General features: G+C 37.1%; 1 protein-coding gene across 3 annotated transcripts in view; it reads right to left on the reverse strand.

The window, feature by feature from the left end:
* Eip78C (Ecdysone-induced protein 78C) overlaps positions 1-27872 on the reverse strand; it is a 908078-nt gene that overhangs the window by 19206 nt on the left and 861000 nt on the right. The gene's annotated exons all lie outside the window — the stretch shown is intronic.

Consider the following 27872-nt stretch of genomic DNA (forward strand, 5'->3'; position numbering starts at 1 on the left):
TATTTGTGCTCATATTCCGGTAAAAGTATAATTCCTATTCCTAATACAATTCTCATGACTCTCCTGAAATTACTACTACTCCTACTACTGTATCTATTGCTGTTCCTCTTTCTATCCCAACTGCTATTCCTATTCCTATTCCATTCGCTATTCTATTTCCTCTTCCAACTCGTATTTCTATTCTTGTTCCTATTCCTATTCATATTCTTATTCCTTATCCTATTCCTTTCCCTATTCTCTTTCTTATTCCCTTTCCAATTCGTATTCCTATTCCTATTCAATTTCCTTTTCCATTTCCTATTCCATTTTCTATTCCTATTCCTATTCCTATTCTTATTCTTATACCTATTCATATTCCTATTCCTATTCGTATTCCTATTCCAATTCCTATTCATTTTATTATTCCTATTCCTATTCCTACTCCTATCCCCATCCCTATTCCATTTCCTTTTCCAATTCCTATTCCCCTCCCGTTTCCTATTCTATTTCCATTTCCTATTCCTATTACTATACATATTCCTCTTCTAATTCCCATTTCTATTCCACTTCCCATTTCATTCTTGTTTCTATTTCTGTTCCAACTGTTTTGTCTGTTCGATCCTGACTAATGCAAACTAGTGCACTTTTTTTTTATTCCAATAATTTTAATACTTATTAGTAATACATACCCAAGTGTTTTAATACTTAAAAGTGTATAAATATCTCAATATGCTTGAAATTCCATTAATACGTTTTGTACTCAAATTAACCTTGTTCTCTTTTTCAGGGCGCCGCTGATTTGCTTGAATGATTTTGAACGAATTGATTTAACATTTGGTGTGCATTGTTTTATATTACTTGTGTATAATTAAATATTAAATATTTACGTTGTTTATTCTGATTTAGCAAACTTCAATGCGCCATATGCATTCGTATTGATGACACAAACTCTGAATTTTTATTTGAAGCTGAATTTATATTTTTGCAGCTCTGTGAAGAACATTTGTTCGTTTTCAACTTACAGAAGAATACCAGGCCCCCACAAGGCGTTTCTATGCTACCGCGCCTTCTCCACGGAGGCGTGGTAGTCGCTCTCTTTCAATGTGTTTTATCGAGCTTAGTAAGCCTTTTAAGGTGGCTAAAGCAAATATGTCCGCCTTAATAATGCCGAATCTCTTGCAGTTGCGATAAAAAGCATAGGCGATTACTGTTTGAACCTTTCATTCAGAACTCACAACATCTGTGGTTGATTGAGTGACAGCGAATATGTTTTTGGTATGCTATGAAATACTGTACCAAGAAGCTCCGCTAAAGTGAATGCTTATCGTCTTGAGGTTATAAAATCGAACTATTTCTTAATCGAAATAATTATGCAAAAGCCCATGAGTCAACATGGTCATTTTCTTGTTTGTCCGCAAATTTTGAAAATTACTTTTAATAACACTCTTTGAGTTAAATATAAAAGATACCGCCAGGTGGCGCACGAAAGTTGGTCTTTATATAGTTTTCCAGTGAGCTAGAAACTTGAAAATTAGAACATAGTTTATAGCGTGAGTATAATCCACCATAACCAACAACATAAAAGGCACGAGCCGGGATCAATGGATAATACTAAAATACATTTTTTATTTGTTCTTACTTAACTTCCTGGTTCGCTAGAGACTCGGTATCCTGAAGCGAATTGAGAAGTAGAGCGCAATACGACCTAACTGAAAGCAATTCGCTAGGCGGCCGCGCGCACTGATCGATAAATTTGGTAAATCTGTCAAAATTTTGAAAATCTTGAAATCGATAGTTAAGTTACTTCCCGGTTATTTTAAGATTTCTAAAACTTCAGCTTGGTTCAGAATGAAAAGGGCTATGCCATCGAACGAAATTTTGGATCCAAGCAATCGGAGGCGTAAAAATAAATAAACGTAATAAGTTACTACTAATAACCTATACCTCAAGTGGGAGGAATATAAACATAAAAGCGTAATATAAGCGTAGGATCAGCGCATGAGCACTACAACGTATCAGAGTAGTAGCATGCAAACTTATTAACGCAATAGCGGTGTACTGGCGTATTATCGTATATTCGTACTTTAGTTAAATCGTACTGGCGTAAAGGCGTTTTGTCGTACTGATCTAAATGAGTAGTTACCCTAAAAACATAAAGCTATTTTATATTTAGTTATATTGACGTCGTTGTTGTTGTTGTATAAGCGTACTAGCGGACTCTCACTCCAAAAACGACGTATTTAAAATAAAGTTTGTTATCGAAAAGTTATCAGTTTACAAATGTTGAGTTAACGATTTATAATCGAAAAGTTATAGATTTGTTTTCGGTGTATTTTCGATTTGGTTTTGTTGTAAACAAATTTATCGAAAAGCTATTGATTTATTACCAAAAAGTTATCGGATTGCTAACGAAAAGCTGTCGAGTATTTATCAAAAAATTATGGATATGTTATGAAAAAATGTCTATTTGTTATCGAAAATTTATCGATTTGTTAACGGAGTGTTGTCAATATGTAATCGGCCTCTTATCTATTTGCTATCAAAACATTATCGATTTGTAATTGATAAGCGATATATTTGTTATCGGAGTGCTGCCAATTTGTTATAGGTGCGTTATCGATTTGTTATTGATGCCTCATCGGTTTGTAACGAAACCGATATAACTATAATATTATCGATTTTACATACATGCATACATATGAAAAATATGAAACTAATAAGAAGCCGATGACTCGGCGATAGTAAGCCGATAACAAACCGATAGTATGACGATAGTAGTTCGCTATGGATAATAAGCTGATAATAAAATAATAACTTGTCCGGGAGGTAGTTATCGATAAGAAGCCGCCGAAGCTCTTCTCAAATAGCACGATTTTTTTGTTTGTTTCTGGTAAAGTTACCTCTGTGGTAGTTTAACTTCAACACCTGGACAAGCTGTGGTTTATTTAAAATCATTAGTTTTCTAGACGTACCAATGCATGTTTACACCTCGAGATTCACGAAGTTAGGTGGAACCGGCTGTTACGTAAGGACCTCACATAGATTGAATGAGCCAATAGTGTTACCCCTCGGGTTGTTCATGGTAAATACAAGAAACTTCCTAGGACCTTAGCTTCTTGCTGCTTCTAGATCTGATAGATGTGCCACTCCTCATAGCTGGAGCCTTAGCCTTGCGAGCGCAAGGCATGATCACAAAACACTCTCGATCGCTTCTTCCCTCAACGCGCTCGTCCTACATCTTCTATCACTAACATGGCCTAATTTATAAGAATTAAAAACATCCAACGTCTACACAAGATTATATGGTACACAGAGCCAAAATATCAGCACCTCTGTGAGTACACTCGAACATATTTCAAGCTTAAGTATTCGCCATAAGTCAGTACGCTGAGCTGAACCTTGAACGCGGATACTCCAACAAAGCAGTCTCCATACTCAGTGACTGCCAGGTCGCATTCAAGGCAATTTCGGCGTTCGAAATAAAGTCATCACTGTTCCATGAGTGCGTGGAAAAGCTAAATAGGTTAGGAGCATACAACGTTTTCGTGCCGCCGTCCCACAGAAAATTGGTGGGCACTTAATATTAGAATAGAGGGAAAATGGAAAATATCATTGGCGCAATGCGTCAAGTTTGAGACAATCGAAGTTATTGTTAGTAGGTTATAGTACAGTTCCCTATAGAGCAAATGAGCCTCTCTAAAAATAGCCTAAAAATTCTAACAGCTATTCTTACAGGACACTGAAGACTTAACAGCCATACAGAAACTGGACATACAATCAAATAACTTATGTCGATTTCGTGATCGATCAGCGGAGATGGCTGAACATACCTTCTCAAGGCGTAGGGCTAAGTTTTTGGGCTACCCATGGCCATAGCACATTCAATCATATTCAATCCCTCAATTTAAGAGAACTAATCGGCTTCATCAAGGAAGTCGCCTTTTATGAGGTGCTGCGAAGGAGATGAGGACACAATAGACCAAAGATCGCAGTGCAGTCCTCAATAAATTATCTATCTATCTATCTATTTAAAAGAATTTGACGACAGACGTTAGTGTCCAGTCCGAATGCCCATCATGAGCCTAAAGTACCCTATTTTCAATGATAAGAGTATTTTTGTTATTCTAAGGTTATAAGACCTGTTTATGATCTTCCAAACTTTGCAGCCCCGCTCTTTGTTCTATGCCTTTCCTGATTGGTCGATAATGTGCAGCTCTCGTCTTGTTTTGTTCTGCTTTTTCAGTTACGTCTATTGCCATATGCTCAGGCACATAATATAGATGTATGCTTCTCCCTTTTCCGATTCTTTCAAGGGATTGCTATTACTCTAACATACTTTTATATGTTGTTCTCTGAGAGTTCACGAGTACTTGGTACTCATGCTTTATTTGAGATTTCTATTTCCATACAAATTTGCGCATCACCGCTTGGAAAGTTAACTTTGAAAACCTTAAAAAATAAAATAAAATTGGAAATTGAAAAACGCTACATAATGACTCATAATAATAAATTATTGGCTTTCTTATGCTCTAATTTTAAATTTTGCGTGGTTTTAACTTATAGTTTGTTATTTGCTGAAAACTACGCACGGCTGCACATTTGCGCCATAAAAAAATTAAAAACTAAAATTTATGCAAAATTTTAAGAATTTTGCGCTTCAAATTGTTTATGCTCAAGAAAGACATACATAAATAGTTTAGCATTGTTGTTGTTGCAACAACAAACCTAATGATTCCATAAATCATGGTTATTCATGAAACGCTTATTTTTTTGTGTTGCTTTAATATTCATTGAGGTTAATAAATCGAACAAAAGTTGTGCGCGTCACGTGGATTTTGTTGTCAAATATTTCATTTGGAAAACTTGTTTTCTTTTTGTCTATTGCTTATAAATAGTTTGTCTTATGAGACTTGTGTTGTTGTTGTTGTAAGCATTTTGCTTTCATTTTCATTTTTAGCCTGTTGCTAACATGCCTTGTTTTGTTTTTGTGTTTTATTGTTATACCTTTCATGAATATGAAATGGTATATTAACTTTGGTCCGATGTTTGTAACGCTGTGAAATATAGAAGCTAGACTCACCATTAAGTATACCGAATTGATCAGGGCGACGAACTGAGTTGATATAGCCATGACCGTGTGTCCGTCCGTCTGTCTGTTTGAACGCAAACTAGTCCCTCAAATTTTGAGATATCTCAATGAAATTTGGCATAAGGATGTATATTTGTATTATATTAGACATTTGTCGGAACCGGTAGGATCGGACCACTATAACATATATCTCCCATACAACCGACCGTTCAGATAAGACGATTTTGGTCATTCCTGCCGCAATTTAGAAAGTACAAACGTGAAACTCGGTGATATATATTCTAATCATAGAAGATCTTCTCGAAAAATCACTTTGATCGGAGCTATATATAGTATATATCCCATACCACCGATCGTTCAGATAGAAATATTTTTGGCCATTTCTCCCTTAGTTTCCAATATAAAAACGTGAAACTTGGTGATATATATTCTAATATATCATAGAAGATTTTCTGGAAAAATCACTTTGATCGGAGCTATATACAGTATATATCCCATACAACCGATCGTTCAGATAGAAAGATTTTTGGCAATTTCTCCTTTAATTTCCAATATAAAAACGTTAAACTTGGTGATATTTATTCTAATATATCATAGAAGATTTTCTGGAAAAATCACTTTGATCGGAGCTATATATAGTATATATCCCATACAACCGATCGTTCAGATAGAAAGATTTTTGGCAATTTCTCCCTTAATTTAGAAAGTATAAACGTGAAACTCGGTCATATATATTTTAATATATCATAGAAGATCTTCTGGAAAAATCACTTTGATCGGAGCTATATATAGTATATATCCCATACAACAGATCGTTCAGATAGAAAGATTTTTGGCCATTTCTCCCTTAGTTTCCAATATAAAAACGTGAAACTTGGTGGTATATATTCTAATATATTATAGAAGATTTTCTGGAAAAATCACTTTGATCGGAGCTATATATAGTATATATCCCATACAACCGATCGTTCAGATAGAAAGATTTTTGGCAATTTCTCCCTTAATTTAGAAAGTATAAACGTGAAACTCGGTCATATATATTTCAATATATCATAGAAGATCTTCTGGAAAAATCTCTTTGATCGGAGCTATATATAGTATATATCCCATACAACCGATCGTTCAGATAGAAAGATTTTGGCAATTTCTCCCTTAATTTAGAAAGTATAAACGTGAAACTCGGTCATATATATTTTAATATATCATAGAAGATCTTCTGGAAAAATCACTTTGATCGGAGCTATATATAGTATATAACCCATACAACCGATGGTTCAGATAGAAAGATTTTTGGCCATTTCTCCCTTAGTTTCCAATATAAAAACGTGAAACTTGGTGGTATATATTCTAATATATAATAGAAGATTTTCTGGAAAAATCACTTTGATCGGAGCTATATATAGTATATATCCCATACAACCGATCGTTCAGATAGAAAGATTTTTGGCAATTCCTCCCTTAATTTAGAAAGTATAAACGTGAAACTCGGTCATATATATTTTAATATATCATAGAAGATCATCTGGAAAAATCACTTTGATCGGAGCTATATATAGTATATATCCCATACAACCGATCGTTCAGATAGAAATATTTTTGGTAATTTCTCCCTTAATTTAGAAAGTATAAACGTGAAACTCGGTCATATATATTTTAATATATCATAGAAGATCTTCTGGAAAAATCACTTTGATCGGAGCTATATATAGTATATATCCCATACAACCGATCGGTCAGATAGAAAGATTTTTGGCCATTTCTCCCTTAGTTTCCAATATAAAAACGTGAAACTTGGTGATATATATTCTAATATATCATAGAAGATTTCCTTTAAAAATCACTTCGATCGGAGCTATATATAATATATTTCCCATACAACCGATCGTTCAGATAAGGGGGTTTTTTGCCATTTTTTATTTTATATTTATCTTAAAAATCGTTTAGGTATGTACATCTGTTCACTATATATTTCTTATCTTATACATCGGATTATTTGGAGATTACGAACGGGATAAGATTACTGTTCAGCCCCATTCATGAAAGGTATGAAGTCTTCGGAACAGCCGAAGACAGTCCCGTCCTTACTTGTTTTTATTTGTCTTTGGCTTGTCAACGACACTTATATACATGTTAACAATTTAATTTCTTATAGTTCAAGATACATATTTTAACAACAACAAAGTCAGCGCAGTATGCTAAAAGCCTTATGTGTTTGCCTAATAGAATGAAGAAGCGCCAAGAAATATGTAATTTGAAAATGGTACAATAAAGAGCTAAGCAAGAGTAAAAAGAGACAAAGTGTCGCAATTTTTAAAGCAATGCATACATAAAAACATATGGGCAAGTTCTTGTGTGTGTATGTGTGTGAGTATGTTTTACCATAATTATATTAAGCTAATAACCCCATTTGTATTTATAACATAAAATTTTATGATTATTCGAGTGTAGTACACCCAACACCACCCCCACTTGTGTGCTTATTTGTATGGTGAGCCTATCGATTTACTGGCATAGTTTAGGGATGACAGGGCGTATGAGCGATTTATTGCTGCTGGTCTATATCGTTTTATTGGGTTTATGTTCCTATTATTGTGGACTATTTTTTTAATTTGTTTAATTGAGTGCTTGTTTGTTGTTTTTTTTTATTTCGAACCAAATTAATACAATTTAATGTATTTATATATACTTCGGTAATGAAGCATTTGCATGTATGGCTCATTGGATTGTTTTTGAATGTTAAAGAGAAGTTGGAGCCGCTAAATGAGGATTCGTTATAGAACACTTTTATGCCAAGTTGTGCAAGTACACATAGGTTATGTTAGGTTAAACTGGCCAGTCCATGAGCACCTCACATAAACTGAATGAGTTCGTAATACTACCAGAAGTTTGTTTAACGACCAAACTGAAAAACAGTAACAAAAACTAGAACCTATGTCATAAAGTAAGTCCGTCCTCTTGGCAAATACTAAAAGCTTTCCAGGACTTATGCCAGTTGCTGCTCCTAGATATGACAGCTGTATTACTCCTAATAGCTGGAATCTTAGCCTGGTAAGCGCAGGGCACGAGCACAAAATGTGGCAGACGCTTCCCAAGGCAGCCGGTTCTATGTACCGGAGCGACACGGGATTTTACCCGACCAAGGGCTGTCACTTCAGTGTACACTGCTACAACAAGAACAACAGCATAAAACGTGCTCCACCGCTTACTCCTCCAACCCCCAATTCCTAAATCTGCTATCACTGACCAAGCCTAATTTAAAGGCATGTGACGCCTGGACAGCAGTATCCAGTCAGAATATCCCTCATGAGTCTAAAGTCCTCTCTTTTTAATGAGAAGCAAGTTTGTTAGTCTATAGTTGCAAAACCTACATATAATCTTCGACACTTTACAGCGCCGCGCTTGGGCCCACGCCGTTCCCGCTTGGTCGATCGTGTGCACCTCCCATCTTCTCTTGATCTCGCCCAATCTAAATGGGACATATACGGAGCAAGCTTGAGGAATGCACCTTTTTTAACTAGTTCATCAGCTTTTTCGTTCAAATCTATTCCCATATGCCGTGAGAGCCAATATAGATGTATGCTTCTCTCTGCCCCGATTCCTTCCAGTGATTTCACTTTTAGATTCTGTGCTATGCGAGATTTTTGCCTTGATTGCTACTTGGATGTCAAGATAAGAGCTGACACGGCTGCAGTATAAGCTATTTTCTTCCAGTTTTTCGGTATCTGAAATCGATAAAGTAAAAAGAAAAAATGCAAGGCTTGGTATACCTCCGAAGTAATTTCGGCCGAACCTATCAGCCAATTTGCGTTGTGCTCCTTTTAATTTTTCCTACTTAATGGAGGGACGAGACCTATATGTTTTACGGCGACTCCGAACGGTATCTGCAAAGCAGATGAGGGTTCACTGAGACGCTTTCTATGACAGAAGTAAACTCGGAGTGTTTGCCAAATCACCGCCGAGGGGCGACCACGCCTAGAAAAACTTTTTTCCACATGAAAAAAATGTTTTCTAAATTTTCGATGTTGCTTTGCCCGCCCATTGAACCCGGTATCTTAGGTGTGGTAGGCGGAGCCCGCTACCACCACATCACGACGGCCGCCGATACCACTGGTAATAAATAAGCTATTTTTTAGCGACGAATTATCGGGTTGTTATCAAAAAAGCTATCGATTTATTATCAAAAAGTTATTGACCTGTTATCGAAAGCAATCGATTTACTAACGCGTAGATATCGACTATTTATCGAAAGGTTATCGATGTGTTGTCACAGAGCTATCGCTTTGTTATCAAAAACTTTTCGAAAGTTATCGTGTTGTTTTGAAAAATTTATCGAAATATTATCGTACAATTATCGATTTTTCATAGAGTAGATATCAAATATTTATCGTTGTATCGTCGTTTTATCATCACAAATTTGTCGATTTGTTATCGAAAATTTATTGAAAAGTAATCGATTTGATGCCAAAGATTGTTTATGTCTTATCGGAGTGCTACAAGTTTCTTAACGTCTTGCTATCGATTTGTTATCGACAACTCATCGACTTGTTTTGAAACAGCTTGCGATAAAACTTCAATATAAAATTGAAGATGCATCTGTAAAAGTCCCTTAACAAGACGACAAGAAACCAACAAGACGACAAGAAACCAATAAGACACCGATAACAGGGATCCCCCTTCAGCGTTGGTAAGCGCAATTCATAGCTTCGGCAAGCCAATTGTCAACCTAAACTACGTTAGGCGAATCCTGTTACATTAACAGCCGAGGCTATGGCGACCCAAAGTTCCTCATGAGGTTTGGGGATGGGAGGACAAGATGGCTTAGAAGTTTCAATGTGGTCATATTAAATCATTTTCGAGATGGTCGGGCTAGTACCTTAATGGTGCTTGTTACCGGAACGTATCGGATTTATGTATATCCGAGAAATGTGATGGTCACATCGATAAAACTCCCCGAAACCTTCGAAAAGTTTTGCTACAACAACAACAGCAACGCCGATAATTCGATACAAATAATTCGTTATCGATATTAAGCTGGTAATAAAACAGTAAATATTTGTTTCTGTTAAGGTCACCTCTGTTGTGGTTTATCTTGCCAACTTAAGTTAACTTAAAAACTTTACTTTTCAAGACCTGTATTACCTCTTTCACAAAATGAGTAATTTTCCACCTAATACGCTTACTTTTGTCAACTTGTTTAATTTCATACAAAGTGATGAAAATTTTCCACTAACCATAATTTTTTCCAAAATTTTTAAAACACAATAAATATTCGATTTAAGAAGCACTTTAAAAAAATAAAAAAAAAATAAATGTAAGGCGCGATAACCTCCGAAGAGATCTAAGGCCGAGCTTCTCTTCCAATTTGCGTCGTGCTCCTCTTGATTTTCCCTACAAATTGGCCGGACGGGACCTACATGTTTTATGCCGACTCCGAACGGCATCTGCAAGGCAGATGAGTTTTCACTGAGAGCTTTTCATGGCAGAAATACACCCGGAGCGCTTGCCAAACACTGCCGAGGGGCGACCCCGCTTAGAAAAATTGTCTTCTAATTGAAAAACCTTATTTCTAAAATTTTGATGTTGCTTTGCCCGGGAGTTGAACCCAGGGCATACGGTGTGATAGGCGGAGCACGCTACCATCACACCACGGTGGCCGCACTTTAAGTAAACAAAATAGCACTTGCTTTTTTCGATTTTGAACAAATTTACAAAATCACATTTGTGAAATTAAAAAATTTTTGCTCGTGTTTCGCATAAATATTTGGCATATTGACAGCAAAAACATAGATCTTGCGTATTGTAAAATTAACTTAAATAGAAAAAATATAAAAGTACTTATGTACTATACATATGTACAAATAATATCTCAAGAGAATTTTTGTGCGTTCACCGGCCCACTATGAGAAATTAACTGCTGGCGACCAAAGGCGCACCTAAGCATATCAATCGTCACGCCACTAGGAGGGAGATGTCTACACAACTGTCTCGTTTCTCTGCTTGCTCCCCTTCCTTCTAACTATGCATATATTGAGAAGCAACGCTCCACTGATGATAGACAAAATAGCAGATCATTTGTAATTTTCCGGCAGCAACTCAACAACAATACACAGCTACTCAGTCAATCAAAGTTATTCAGTCAATTAGTCAGCCATTGGCTATTAAGTGGTCAGATATATGTACATATGTAAGACCTTTTTGGCACACTTAAACATAAATATGCGCAAATACTCGTACCGTAATATTCATACATACGTACAGCAATGAGTACGAAAATAGCAGTGGAAATTTTGATAAAATTTCATCATTTAAATTCCACTTTTATTATTTTTGAAAATTTAAGCAAAAATTTCCACAAATTTTGTAATTGAAACTCTGCAAACCGATCTCAAAAGCATTTTCAAAAAATTTCCAAAATACGAAAAATTTTACGAAAATTTCAAGATTTTTATTTGGAGATTTCTAATTCTTTTTTTGATTAGGCAGTTTTGTAGCCCAGTTAATTTTAGTCAAGTAAAGTACAAGTTTGAGATCTCTTGAAATTGATATCGAAGTTTGAAGAAAAAATTGTCTGAATTGTGTTCATATTTCTTCCATACCAATTGTGCAAAGCTTCATATTTTAAATGGAAGAAAATACGGAATACACTTCAGAAAAAAATGTATAGAAATCAACGAGAATTTTGCGATACCCATAACTTGTGCTTTGTTGAACTAAAATTGATTGGGCTACAAAACTGCGTCCCCAAAAAATTTTCAAAAAAGTTTGATAGATTCATAAGATTTCAAATTTTTTGAAAACCATTGTGGAATGGGTTTGATTGGGCTACAAAACTGAGTCCCTAAAAAAATTGTCAGAAATCTAAAAAGAAGTTCGAAAGATTCGTAAATTTTCGAATTTTACGAACACCTTTTTGGAATTGGATTGATTGGGCTACAAAACTGCGTCCCCAGAAAAATTCTCAGAAATCTAAAAAAAAATTAGAAAATTTTCGAAAACCTTTTTGGAATTTGTTTGCATAATTTCAGTTACAAAAAATTTTTTCAGAATTTTTTTTTCATGAAATTTTTTTTACGTGTACGCTACTGTATTTAAATATATCACTTTGCGGTGATTTTTTGTGTTACAAAATTACAAATCTCGAAAATGAAAAGTTTATGTATGATGAGTTCATTAGCCTGATGTCGACAAATTACTGTTCGCTGAAGGACTTTATTTTCGCAAGAAATTTCGCTATAGCATTTCTCAAATATGCTAAAAAAATAAAAAATTTTTTATGTTGCTACAATATGTCAACGCGCTCTCGAATTTTTGAGTATTTTTTTAGAAATTTTATTTTGTGAAATTATTTTTGTTTTCCTACATACAAATATACCTTCTCTAGAGTTTATTCTCATTTTGTTTCGTAAGCAATAATTTGCATGAAATGCTTTGCATTATTGTTTTTGTTGTTACTCGCATTAAAATGTATGTGCTACAACCGTGAGAGGCATGACATAACATAACATTGCGTTACGTTGCATGCCACAAATTTGCATCTTCACGGTATGCGCGTGGCAAATTTTTTTCAACGTGTGGTGTGTGTGATGTTATAGAAAATATATTTTAGAATGGAATTTTCGATTGCTGGTAGTGTTGCGTTGAGATTTGAAGCATATTTTTTTTTGCTAGACTAAAATATTTAATAAGTGACACAATTCTTAGTTGAGGTAAATTTCAAAGTGATGAGCTCTATTGCTCATACCTTTTTAAACGGTTTTATTTAGCTTGACTTGACCGGCAGGCCGCACGGCCGCATGAACAGCCGTTGTGAACGAATTTTGTAATTGAAATTTAAGTAACTTCCCGATAAGCTACAAGCTTGAAACTTGGAATATAGTTCAGAACCCGATGACAATGCAATAATGAGAAAAATCGCCGCTAGGTTGCGGAAGGATCGAGATATTCACAAAAATCGTATTTGCGGTCCGATTTGGCTCATATTTGAAACAAATATTACATACAGTCCAGTAGAAGTGACATCGAAATATTTTGGAGTTGGAGGAGGGACGAGCATACTTGGCGCAGAGTCGAGTAAAGTCTTTGTAAGGATTATGTATTGAGGACTTAGATAGTAACAAATTGTCGGGAAAGAGTCCTTGTAATAATGAGTCACCAAATGAACTAAATAGAATGAGAAATAATAGGCAATTTAATAAAGACTAAAACCTTAAAAAAAAAAAATAATAAAAAAATTTTTTTAAGTTAAACGGTTTTATTGAAAACAATACTTACATGAAGTAATAATAATACTAAAAGCTAGAAAATAATTAGGTAGGTCCTAGGTACTAGTCATCACACTCGTCATCAATCTAGCGCGTTGATCAGACAATTAAATAAAACCGTTGGACGCGTAAAATTTCTATTGTTAGTCATATGTAAGACCAACTGAACCTTAATCAAGTTATGCTACGCCTTACATTTTTAAAAATTTCCCGCGTCCAACACTTTTACTTAATTGTCTGATCAACGCCCTAGATTAATGAGGAGTGTGATTTTTTTTAATTATTTTATTTCTTGTGTAGGATTGTTTACGCTTACTCACACGCTATGTCTCCAACTGCCTCATCATCATCATTAGATGGCGCTTTACCGCCTGAGCGATTTTGGCCGTTTCGTAACAAGAAATGCCGGACCAACCGTCCCATAAATCAATCTCAAATTCAGACAAAATCCTTGAATCAGTAGTCAGCCCATTTTATCTGTGGCAACAAACAGTAACAGCCAATGTCGTGCTGGAACGATTCTGAGGGCGTGATCAAATCCATTATCACACAAATTTGGGTGTTCTTGCTTAAAACATTAAGATTTTACAGTCAGTTGCAATTATAATTACGGGTACGGCCACAATTATGACTACGGTCAAGGTTTTGGTTACGTTAAGATTGTGGTTTCGGCTACGGTGTACATGTTTTATGCCAAATCCGAACGGCAGCTGCTTTTCCCGGGGCGTGAACCCAGGATCTTCTGTGTGGTAGGCGGAGCACGCTACCATCGCAGCACGGTGGCCGGTGGTTACGGTTACGATAATTATAAAGTTATGGTTACAGTGATGGTAATAGTTGCGTTTATAGTTACGTTTACTGTTACGGTTACGGATACAGATATAAATATGGTTACGCTTAATGGTTGCGGTTACCATAATAGTAATATTTACTGACACGGTTACGGTTACATAGATAAATAAGTTTCGATTTATGGTTACGGTTACGATAATAGGCACGTTTACTGTTACGGTTACGGTTACAGATATAAATAGGGTTACAATTTATGTTTACGATGACCATAATTGTGATGTTTCCTGTTACGGTTATGGATATAGAGATAAATACGGTCAAGATTTTTGGCTGTGGTTACGATAATAGTAACGTTTACTGTTACGGTTACGGCTACAGAGATAAATAAGGTCACGATTTATGGTTACGGTTACGATAATAGTTTAGTAGGTTCTGATAAAAATTAATGTAACGGTTATCATTATGGTCACTATTCCAGTTATGGTCATGATTACGGTTGTGGTTACGTTTGCAGTTTCGCTTATAATTTAATGTGGCATTGCAATAACAAAATTCTTCCCCTTATATCAAACCCTTCTTTAATTAATTGCAACTGCCATCTGCAATCACTTTACTTCAGTCTCAAATACCTACAACTTTTGCCACAAAAAGTGACAACTGAAAGCGGAAAATGACGAGAATTTGTGCAGAGAGAACAATTCTGTGAAAGTTACATAGAACAACAACAACAATATGTGTAGCAACTGTCGCTAACGCTATAAATTTTCTACTGCCACAATTTGTGTGCTGAATATTTCTGCCACAATTTTTTTTTTGATTTTTCTCTGTTGGCATTTAGTGAAAAGCGTAATGCTACTGGCAACAACAACTTAACCACTCACTTATCTCTTGAAAAAATTTTCTTTTTCATTTGTTGCATGAATTCATGTTTTTGTTTTATTATCAACAAATTGTCTTCGCCTACTTTTTGCTTGTTTTTATACCTTTCATGAAAATGAAATGGTATATTAATTTCGTCACGAAACCCAAAATTGTAAGTCCTCAAAAGAAAATAGATAGACCCACCATTAAGTATACCGAAATAGTCAGGGTGAAGAGCTGAGTTGATTTAGCCATGTCCGTCTGTCCGTCTGTCTGTTTGTATGCAAACTAGTCCCTCAATTTTTGAGATATCTTGATAAAATTTGGTGAGCAGGTGTATTTGGGTGTCCGATTAGACATTTGTCGGAACCGGCCGGATCGGACCACTATAGCATATATCCTCCATACAACCGATTTTTCAGAAAAAGAGGATTTTTGTCATATCTTACTCAATTTAACAGACTGAAGCTTCAAACTTCACAATATAATTTCGTTTATTGCACATATTGTTGTCTGAAAAAATTGATGACATCGGTCGTATATATATTATATATCCCCCACAACCGATTGTTCAGATCAGAAACTTTTCTTATAACTTTAATTACTGCCCTATTTTAAGAGATATAGGCTTCAAATTTCAGTGAATGCTTACGTATATAGCATATATTGTTGGCTGAAAAAATCATAAAGATCGGTGGTATATATAGTATATATATGGTGGTATATATAGTATATATATATATTTTCGCAATTTTAGCCCTATTTTAAGAGCTATAGGCTTCAAATTTCACCAAATGCTTACGTGTATAGCATATATTGATGTCTGAGAAAGTCAATTAGATCGGTTGTATATATATTATATACCCCATATAAACTCTAATTTTTGCCCCCTTTTTACGGCTAGAAGCTTCAAAATTCATTAAATTTCATCAAATAGTTACGTTTACGTCATATATTGTTGAAATACGTGATTCGTAGTCATAGTTTTTACACGCAGACCACAAAAAACCTGAAACTTTGCATCCTCACAAAAAGTACCTACCTGTTTTTTTATTTTATATTTATCTTAAAAATCGTTTAGGTATGTAGATCTGTTCACTATATATTTCTTATCTTATACATCCGCACATCCGGCACAGCCGAAGACAGTCCCGTTCTTACTTGTTTTTTTTTTTGCTTGTTTGCTTGCTTTAGCTACAATTGCTTGTTGTTGTTTGTTGCCCTCCATTGCAGTTGATTAAAGTAGAATTTTCGCTTCATTGTGGCAACTTGTTTCAAAAACATGTTACAACAATAACAATAAAACTATATAGGAAAAATTAGTTTGTAAAAATGCAAATACATGGATGTATGTATGTATGTACGTTTTTTTATGTTGTTCCACAAACGCGCCATGAAAACGAGCACAAGTAGCGAAAGGGAGATGCTGGACAGTGGCAGCGTTGCGTTTGCGTGTTTATTATGGTCTCGCCTTGGTGCAAGTTGTTTATCTTTGGCGCGTCGCACAGTGGCGCCTCTGCCGTTAAAGCATGGCAAAAATCAAAAAAATCATGAAAGCGTTCGCTAAATCTAATACATGTTTCTAATAGAGAATTGTCTAGGGATCAAGAATATACAACGGTTTTTTCACAGAAAATTATAGTTTACCAGGTAGAGCCGCTCAAATTTGACCAATTTTCAACATTGGGAAACATTTGAAAATTTTCTTCTTTTTCGTTGTATTTAAAATGGTTTTGTGAGTAAATAAGGCGGCCGGTTGTCGTTTTCTTGTATAGCAATTAAAGAGAATTTAATTTGGCGGATATACCTGTTTTTCGAAATGCCTATTTTTAGGCCCTTTTTAAAACTTTGAAAAAAAAAAAAATGTTAAAATATGTGCTCCGTCAAATTAACAGTAGTTATTTGTGAAATATTCAGTTACCTAAATTCATAAAGTCTACCTGCGTCCAGCTGCAACTTCACTTTTTATATCAAATAAAGTTAAACAACCTTGGGCAGAAATACGCGCCTGAGCAGGTATATATAATTCAGTACGGCCGTAAGGTCGTTTTTGTTATTGGATCTTGCTAACAACATACATTTTTTTAGTTACGAATTGTATACCTGAAATTCATTTTAATAATTCGAGTAGGTATATAAAGCTATCCATCATACAATGCACAGTATCATTCGTCTTTTGGAGATTAAGGAACTAAGTATTCTGTTTACTTAAATAAAGTGAATAGTATTTTTAAATATAGTCCACAGATTAATATTTAGTCAGATACACTCGAAGCCAATTCTAATATGTATCTAGAAAAGTCGAAACTATTTTCGGTGTTTAAATCTACAAAGTCAAGACGGGACTTCGTTGAGGGTATTATGAGAGAATTAGCGAGTGAAACAAGCATTAAAGAAAAGGAAGGCCTGGAAGAAAAAATTGGTTTACAATACATTATGATAGAAAGAAAATGGAAGGACATCTATCGTAACAATTCAAAATTTCTAAGTAAGCATGAAAAGTGGCTAGCTGACAAAACTTTTTTGGACGAAGAAACGCCTAGCACGTCAACCAATCCAACTAGAGGGAGACCAACAAAACCCATAGAAGAGTGTTCTACCTACACAAGGAAAAGGAAGCTGTCTGATACCACAAAAGCTATGGACACGACTCCTCTTTCAGAAGCACTGGCTATTAAATATAAAAAAGACGAAGAAAACGTGAAGTCCCATATAACAGAAGCAGTTGCGGTAGCAAGTCCAGTGCGACTGAGGAGAATCTAAAACAGCATTCCCACACCACCAAATGCGCTATCTAGGAAATACACTCCAGAAGAAGCTTTGACGCTGTTTATAGATCTCGGTTTAACGAAGAAAAAATATATTATATTGCGTAAGTCATTACTGCAACGTAATGCCGATATAAAATATGGATACAAAAAAATTACTCAAGCCAAGAAAGAAGCAGTTTTTCTAAGTCCCAAAATAACCGAAGTATCAGCTGAAATTGAGCTACAAAACCTAATGGATCATACGTCTACATGACTCCTTCAAAGTTTTACTGAAGAAAAGTTGAAATCACTGCCAAAGGAGCTAGCCTTGATAACTAAGGGGGCTGTGATGGATCATCAGGACAAAGCGCAAATAAACAAAGAATAAACGTAGACGATGACCCAATTAAAGCTAGTAATATGTTTATGGCTTCTATTGTTCCATTACGACTAAAAGATGAAGCTTCAGAATATTGGAAAAATCCACGTCCGTCATCAACTATATTGTGCCGCTCGATATTATTTAAATACGAGAAGGAGTCTTCGGAACTCATAAAAGCTACAGTGAGTGATATAAAAAATCAAACTGCCAAATTAGAACCAACAATAATTGAAATTGAAGAGGGGAATGTTGTTACAATAAAGCATGATTTCCTTCTAACAATGGTCGATGGAAAAGTTTTGAACTTAATAACAAATACGACATCTGCAATGAAATGTCCAATTTGTAAGAAGAGCCAAAAGGACTTTGAAAATCTTGATGATTCAATAACTGACGAACTAAATTATGAGTATGGAATATCTCCTTTGCATGCTAAGATAAGATGTATGGAATTTGTTTTGAAGCTAGCTCTCCTGATCCAGTCATATCATCTATGAGGTATGTAAGGACACAAAAAGATCTTACAGATGCGTATAGCTCAGAAATTGTTGCTTTGTTAGATATATGTTCCAGTGACGATGACTATCTTAAGATAAAATAAGTTTCTCACTTCTTATCACAACAATGAAAAAGCGATTTACTAATCAATTTTGTCACTTTATTGAAAAATAAGATATCTATGTACAAGTTAATTTTTATTTCAAATAAAAGAATTAATTAATTTAGCAATTTATAAATATATACTTTTCGTTATTGCATTTCTCTAAAGTTTATCAAATTTATTTTAAAGTTTAGGCATTTCGCCTTCAAACGAGTATTAAGTTTTTATAGAAATCAATACGTCTATCGAGTTTGGTACAAATTGGTAAAGCGGTTACTAAGATCAAACTTTTTAGCATAAATGGGCAGTGCCACTCCCCTTTTCCAAAATTCGTTGGCTGTTTAATCTTTAGCTCAAATAAAATTTTATTAAACCACTTTCAATAACTTTTAGTTATTAATAAAATACATATTTGGCTTGTAAATTAAAAAAAAAAACATGTAAAATTTTACGATGAATTTTGAAGCACCTTGTTATTGTGGCACCACAAACGGACATTTGAGTTTTATAAGAGTATTGCCATTTAAAAGAAACAATACGTCTATCGATTTTGGTAGTTATTGATTACGTGACTACTTAGATACAACTTTTTATCATAAGTGGGCAGCGCCACGCTATCTTATCAAAATCATTAGTTTATCTTATTTAATGCTTAAATACGTCATTATAAGACAAATCTTATTTTATTTTTTTTATTTTTTACTAAAAACATTTTGTTTTTGCATTTTTCTAAAAATTTTCGAAAAACTCAAAAGGCGCCACTGTGCGTCGCAGCGTCTGTGTGTTGCATGCGCACAATTTGTTTTTTCTTATTTGTAAATAAGTCATTTCAAGTTTTTCCTTTTTCAAGTTTTATTTATGCTTTCAATTTTCCGCATTTACCATAACAATTTAACTGTCGGCCCACTTGCCACAATGACTGCTGGCTGGTCACTTTCTGTTTAAGTTGCACTGCAATGTTGGATGATTTACATGAAGGAGGTAATTTGATGCATTACAAATTAGGCAAGCTTCATACAATATCAGTGTACGAGGAAATGATTAAGTGAGTTTTTTATTTACAGTCACGATTGCGGAGTGTCTTATCTATTAAAGTAACTATGATTGCGAATTGCAAATTAAGCTTCCTGATATAACTGTAATGTATCTTCAGCGAAAGGCGACCGCTGTGGTATATTTTAGTAGCAGCGTGCTTACCTACCCTAGTGATAGACCCTCTACTCTATTTTAATAGATACATTTCTCTATTTGTTTTTTGGGAAATGGCTATTCGTCCGAAAAAATAAAAAATTAAGAAAACTAAAAAATAAATCAGGACTTTTGTACTGAATTTTCCGGACGAATAGAGACAGCCCGTTTTAAATGTCTACCCATCTAGCGGATGATTGATATCGGGTGCAAACCTAAATATATATGTTTACAAAATCTAACGTCTAGCATACTTGTACAATGTTCAAGGATCAATCGCATATTCTCCCAAAATTTACGTAAAAAATGACGGACAGACCAGGAAACGGGAAGGTTGTTGAATATTTCAGGAATATTTTTATACTCTTCGTGCCTTGCACACAGAGTATATCAACTTTGATTGTATAATGGTTGGTTGTACAGGTACAAAGGAATCGAGATAGATATAGACTTCCATATATCAAAATCATCAGTACCCAAAAAAAAATAGATTAAGCCATGCCCGTCCGTCTGTCCGTTAATACGATAACTTGAGTAAATATTGAGATATTATCACCAATTTTCAAGGTTCGAAACGAGTTTAAGGCCAGAACAATAATTTTTTGTAATTATTTTTTTATTTTTTCTATAACTGTAAAATTTTATTTTGTTTTTGGTATAGTAAGTAGACAAATTTTCAGACAACCTGCCATAGCTGCGCAGATAGATCCTTTTCGAAGGGTGCTAAGCCTTCATCATCAGTACGTTTTAGGCACGCTGCGCTAACCATTTAGCTTTACAGCGGCGGTTTGTTTAACTGATAAATTGCTACGTCTATTCCTCTTTAAAATAAATAAATGTAAGGCGCGATAACCTCCGAAGAGATTTTGGTCCGAGCTTCTCTTCCAAATTTCGTCTTGCTCCTCTTGATTTTCCCTACAAATTGGCCGGACGGGACCTACATGTTGTATGCCGACTCCGAATGGCATCTGCAAGGCAGATGAGTTTTCACTGAGAGCTTTTCATGACAGAAATACACTCGGAACGCTTGCCAAACACTGCCGAGTGGCGACCCCGCTTAGAAAAATTGTTTTCTAATTGAAAAACCTTATTTCTAAAATTTTGATGTTGCTTTGTCCGGGGTGTGAACCCAGGGCATACGGTGTGGTAAACGGAGCACGCTACCATCACACCACGGTGGCCGCCAATTCCTCTTTACCAACTATATTTAACCAGCGCTGCGCCATCTGTTGCAAGACACTGATAATGTTGGATTTGTTTATTGTCAATTACTTTGTTTGACATTTCCCAAGTGCTCTTAGCTAATTAACAATTGTTTTTGTTTTATCGGCCTATTGATAAAGTATTCACGGTTCGAAACGAGCTCAAGGCCAGAACAATAATTTTTGTAAAGATTATTGTTTTTTTTTTTTTAATTTTTCTAATTACTATTCCAAAAACAAAATAACAATTTTCAATTATAGAAAAAAAAAAACACTAATCATTACAAAAATTATTGTTCTGGCCTTGAGCTCGTTTCGAACCTTGAATACTTTATCAATAGGCCGATAAAACAAAAACAATTCGCCAAATTTGGTACACGAGCTCATCTGAACCCAGAATATTCCGTTTGTTTTCTATCCATCAAGAATGAAGATATCCAAGATTAAGGCTTGTATAAATTCTTCTTAAATTTCCATATCACTTCATTTCTTTTTTTTGTTGTAATTTCCGTTAACACCTGCTTAGCTAGTGTCAGCAAGCCTTTCTGTTTTTTAATTACTGTTTCTATGTGTTTTGCATCACTTTCGTCACCCCTTTTTAAACCCAACTAAACCAGATAAAGAAAAAAGAAACACATAAAGCAGCAAAATAATCCAAGATCATAAAAAAGACAAAAAAAAAAAAAAAAGTCAACTCGCGCAATAAATTTGGTACAGTAGGTCAATGTCCATTGGCGGTTGATAACGCCAAGTCGTCACGAAAGATGCCATCGCAGTCATGACGCTTGGGATTCAACTGGTCATACGAGTAGGCCACCAACCAACCAATCTGCTTTTTAATTGCTGTCATCGTTCCACTTTTACATGAATCGCATGCCAGTTAACATAAAATATATACTTTTTCAGGGCATTTGCTGTTTTATTGTTGTTTTTTTATTGCTTGGGCATTTGGTTGCTTCGAAAATTTGATTACTCTCGCAAATGGTATATATTTAAATTGGCAAAGTGTATAGGAAAGTTGAGAATTCTTAATTGCTGGTTTTATTATTGGAATTTGATAGCTTTTCTAGCTCAAATTTGATCTACTCACTTTGAATTCATTAGAGAGAAAGAAATTTATTTCCACCGATTTATTTGTAAGAGGATTTGAATGGAATGGTGGGAAAGTGATACATTTTATAAGCCTTGTGAGAAACATGAAATGTGTAGTGACATGATAAGATAGTGGATCCAGCCATCCACAAGATTTTGTATCCTGCATGAGAAATAATTTGTTGGGTTTATCAAGCGCCCTCCTCAGATTATGCCCTATTAATGCCTCAACTTGTAGAGTAGAGCGAGGTACTTGATCTTGCCCTCATTGAAGCGTTGTCAAATTTAGCTGGACACCTGATGGCTGATCCAGTGATTTATTGGTCGCAGGTTTTTTGTCCGTGACTAAAGAGTTTTAGAAACATAACAAGAACGATGAAGAGCGAAAATATGAAGTCGCTGTTACAGTTAACTCCAACACAAATTAGGTCGCTCCATGAATTACAGATTCAGCGTTCATAATATCGCAGGTAATTGCTCTTCTGAAGAGAGCTGTAACGTGGGTCTGCGATTGTGTTTATTGTAAAGCATGATTCCATATGATGTCACACACACAGTTAGTCACGGCTATTCCTTTGAAGCTGTCGCAGTAATTTGCTGTAATTTTTCTTTCACTGTAACAAAAATCATGGCTGCATGAATATTTTCTAACTCCTATTTATTTTATACAAGTCTGTTTTAGACTAGTTTATAGTTCAGTGAAGGTTGTTCTTACCATCATTTAGAAGTGGTGACTTAAACATAGCATTCTGTAGTGCTTAATAGAACCATTTCGGCCTTTGTAGGATTCAATTTGAGATCGATTTCACATCACTTGCCCTACACGTGGTCTGAAGTAGCCTACGTGGATTTTGAAGCTATTGCTGTTAAATCTATGTCATCGGCGTAAGTTATAACTTCACCGTCCTTCCCCTACCTAGAAAATAGACGATGTACGCCACACCTTCCTCGAAAGCGGAAGGAGAATAGAAAAGATACTTGGTGACCTATCCCCCGGCAGTGTCATCAATAACATGACCTGTCGAAGCGACAGATGGGAAACGTCGACACATATGTGAGGCATATACTTACCAGAAAACGAGAAGACGGATGCCTAGCCCATTAGCGTGAGAGTAGCCATGGATATTGGAGGGTGGGGTCGTGTGTAGAAGTCCACGAAAGTGGGGAAAGCTTCTGACCGCCATTCACCTGGGAATGGCCAGAGCGATTCTTTTGCATGCGGTTCAAGCAGCTCACTACTGCCGGTCGCTTGCGGCCAAGTATCCTCTGGGTAGCCGCTATACACCCGTTTAGCGGTGAGCTAATGTGAGAAGGCGACAACCTGGCTAGGCCACTCTGACATAATCGGTTTAAGGGCTAGCCGGGGGAGATTTCATCGGCAGCGTCTGTACACCTTTAGGTTCGGCTGCAAGCGGGCGTCTGTCTTGGAGCAAGCGGCTCGCTATATAAACGTGCCAAGTAATATTTTCACCCCCGCTGAGCGGGTTGTGCGCTGTGCTTGGGACCCGCCACGTAAAACTATACTCCAATGAAATATAACAACAAGCCTCGGATAAATACACTCTCTATTGATGACGACCATGACAAACGTTTGAAGGACAATGAATTGAGGGCATGCACCTAGAACGTCCGCTCCCTGAATGGGATTGGTGCAGATGCCCGGCTGGTTGATGTCCTCGTCAAAGCAAAATCTGACATCACCGCCATCCAAGAAATGCGTTGGACGAAGCAAGGAAGAAAGAAGATCAAAAATTGTGACATATATTGGAGCGGCCATGCGAATATGCGCAGTTTCGGCGTCGGATTCGTGGTGGGAGAGAGACTTTGTCGCCAAGTGCTGGCGTTCACGCCTGTGGACGAGCGTCTCGCCGCTATTCGAATAAAAGCAAAATTTTTTAATATATCATTCATCTGCGCCCATGCGCCGACAGAGGAGAAAGACGATGAGGTGAAAGACACTTTTTATGAACAATTAGAACGCACATACGAGCGCTGCCCCCGTCATGATATAAAAGTCGTGCTTGGCGACTTTAACGCCAGGGTGGGCAAAGAAGGTGTTTTTGGCCCTACAGTCGGAAAGTTCAGCCTACACAATGAAACTTCTCCTAACGGACTGAGGCTGATTGACTTTGCCGGTGCTCGAAACATGGTCATATCAAGCACGAGGTTCATGCATAAAAAGATACATCAAGCTACATGGCTGTCTCCTGATCGAAATACTCGCAATCAGATCGATCACGTTGTGATAGACGGACGGCATGCCTCCAGTGTTTTAGATGTGCGAACGATCCGAGGACCTAACATCGATTCGGACCATTATCTCGTTGCAGCCAAAATACGCACCCGCCTCAACGCGGCTAAAAACAAGGAACAAAAAACACAAGGAAAGCTAGACGTCGAAAAGCTTCAATCAAAACAGACTGCCATTGATTTCGCAACTCGACTCTCACACCTGCTCTCTGAGGGCACAACTCATCCTGAAGGAATACAGGAGCAGTGGGAGCATATCTCCAAAGCACTTCATACTGCCGCCGAGGAAAAAATTGGTTACCGGCGGCCACGAAAAAACAACTGGTATGATGAAGAATGCCGCGTTGCAACCGAAAGAAAAGACGCTGCCTACAGGGCTACGTTAAAAGCGAGCGCGACAAGAGGAGTGTGTGAACGCTATCGTGAGTTGAAAAGGGAAGCGAGACGCCTTTTCAGGAAGAAAAAAGCAGAAGCAGAAAGGCGTGAGTGCGAGGAGCTTGAGCTGCTAGCCACCAGGAATAACGCCCGAAAATTCTACCAAAAAATACGGCGACAGACGGAAGGTTTTAAGACCGGGGCAAACTCCTGTAGGAATAAAAACGGCGACCTTGTAACTGATGTCCAGAGAGTGCTTAGATTATGGAGGGAACACTTCTCTGCTCTCCTAAATGGAGGCAGAAATTCACCGCGCAGAGATGAAGAACCCGATCCCGCAATCGATGATGATGGAATATATGTCCCCCGCCCGATTATGACGAAGTTAGAATAGCAATAACCAGATTGAAAAACAACAAGGCCGTGGCCGCTGATGGATTGCCTGCGGAGCTATTCAAGTTCGGCGGCGAGGAGTTGGTAAGGCGCATGCAGCAGCTTCTTAGCAAAATATGGGCGGACGAAAGCATGCCCGACGGTTGGAATCTAAGTGTTCTTTGCCCAGTCCACAAGAAGGGGGATACTGCAAAATGCACCAACTATCGTGGAATCAGCCTTCTTAATATCGCATATAGGGTCCTTTCAAGTGTATTGTGCGAAAGATTGAAGCCCGCAGTGAACCGGCTGATTGGACCTTATCAGTGCGGCTTCAGACCTGGTAAATCTACCATCGACCAGATTTTCACAATGCGCCAAATCTTGGAAAAAACCCGTGAAAAGAGAATCGACACTCATCACCTCTTCGTCGACTTTAAAGCCGCCTTCGACAGCACGAAAAGGAGCTGCCTATATGCCGCTATGTCTGAATTTGGTTTCCCCGCAAAACTTATACGGCTGTGCAAAATGACGTTGAGCAACACCATCAGCTCAGTCAGAATTGGGAAGGACCTCTCCGAGCCGTTCGAAACTAAACGAGGTTTCAGACAGGGTGACCCCCTATCGTGCGATTTCTTTAATTTGATGCTGGAGAAAATTATACTAGCTGCAGAACTTAACCGCACTGGAACAATATACTATAATAGCGTGCAATTACTGGCATATGCTGATGACATTGATATCATCGGCCTAAACACCCGCGCTGTTAGTTCTGCCTACTCCAAGCTGGAAAAAGAAGCGGTAAAGATGGGTTTGATGGTGAATGAGGACAAAACGAAGTACCTGCTGTCATCGAGCAAAGAGTCAGCGCATATGCGCCTTGGCAACCACGCTACTGTTGGCAGCCATAATTTCGAAATAGTAAAAGACTTCGTTTATTTGGGAACCAGCATCAACACTAGCAACAACATCAGCACTGAAATCCAGCGAAGAATCAATCTTGCCAATAAATGCTACTTTGGACTAGGTAGGCAATTGAAAAGTAAAGTCCTCTCTCGGCGAACGAAAATCATACTCTACAAGTCACTTATCGTACCCGTCCTGCTATATGGGGCAGAAGCATGGACCATGACAACAGCAGATGAAGCGGCTTTGGGAGTGTTCGAGAGAAAAGTTCTGCGAAAGATTTATGGACCTCTACGCGTTGGCGATGGCGAGTACCGAAGAAGATTTAATGATGAGCTGTACGAGCTATACGCAGACATCAACATAGTCCAGCGAATTAAAACGCAGCGGCTGCGCTGGCTAGGCCATGTTATGCGAATGAAAGATGATGATCCGGCCAAGAAAGTGTTTCTATCGGAACCCGCCTATGGAAGCAGAGGTAGAGGGCGACCCCCACTCCGTTGGAAGCACCAGGTGGAAAACGATTTAAACTCCCTTGGTGTGACCAATTGGCGCCGGTTGGCGGAGCGAAGGAGCGACTGGCGCGCCTTGTTGGACGGCCATAACCGTTTAGACGGTTAAGCGCCAATTAAGTAAGTAAGTAAGTAAGCCATGGATATCACGTAGCGCACACCCGTACCCGAAGTACTTCTTCTTCTTCTTCTTAGCGATAAAGAGGCTCCCCAAAGGTTTTAAAGAATAAGGTATTATACGCTAGGCTATAAAAAAAATAGAATAACTAATACACCAACTTAGATGGTATCTTTGGAGGCTTACAGATTTGTATACATCGTTAATAGCTTAAGAAGTTAAGTCGCGAAGTCGCTCAGTGGCGGATCCAGCTAAGGTGGAACTTCTTTTTCTTCTTCTTGTAGCGTTAAGGTGGCTACCTGCAGGTTCTGGAAAGTTTTGTCGATTCTAAAACAATTTCAGACCATATAATAAATTTACGTTTAGTGAAGCTGAGATGAGGTTGGAAGTCTGCGACTAACCTGTCTGATTAGACTACACCACACATCTCCTGTCGTGTTGAACTAATTGTTTTGAGGGGGGCAGGGGGGCTACGTAGCCCTTGGGGACCGCAAGGTGAGAGCAAACACCGTATTGGTTTAGGCAAGGAACAAGATCATTGGTTGCTGTGCAAGGAAGAAGCCTGTGAAGGTTTGGAGACCGTGATACTAGAGCAGGGGTTTACACTCCAATTGTGCTCCCTTTGCGTATGCGAAAGAGAGATCAACTTAAATTTTTGGAGAAGCATATACTAAAGAAACGAGAACCGCTGGAAACTTCGTTTATAATAAGCAGCGGCCGGTCAGTGAATCCTTCAGTTACCTAAAGGTCTCAAGTGAGTTCGCTGAAGTTTTGAATATTGAGTATTATGCGTAACTAACTTCAAATACGATGCAGTATAGTCCTTTAGTGCTTTTTCAAGCGGGTCCAACGTAGTAGAGTTCGATGACTCCACCTAAATTGAACAGTGCTGCAATTCGTTTGCACATCACTGTATTACTGCAAAAAATACCGTCTCCGTTTACTTATTTGTTTTACTTAATTAAAAAGAGTAAACTAGCAGCCATCAAAAGGGGAAAATATAATTATTAAAATTATGAAATGCAAAAGGCAATATGACCTACTTCCGTGGAAGCAGTGGCCAATTATTTTTTATTGGATATAAGGCAAATCATAAATATGTCTATGCGAAACCCTTTTCTGGGTACAAGTTGCATGACAAG

The sequence above is a fragment of the Eurosta solidaginis genome, chromosome 5, assembly GCF_040869045.1.
Source record: "Eurosta solidaginis isolate ZX-2024a chromosome 5, ASM4086904v1, whole genome shotgun sequence".
Classification (NCBI taxonomy): Eukaryota; Metazoa; Arthropoda; class Insecta; order Diptera; family Tephritidae; genus Eurosta; species Eurosta solidaginis.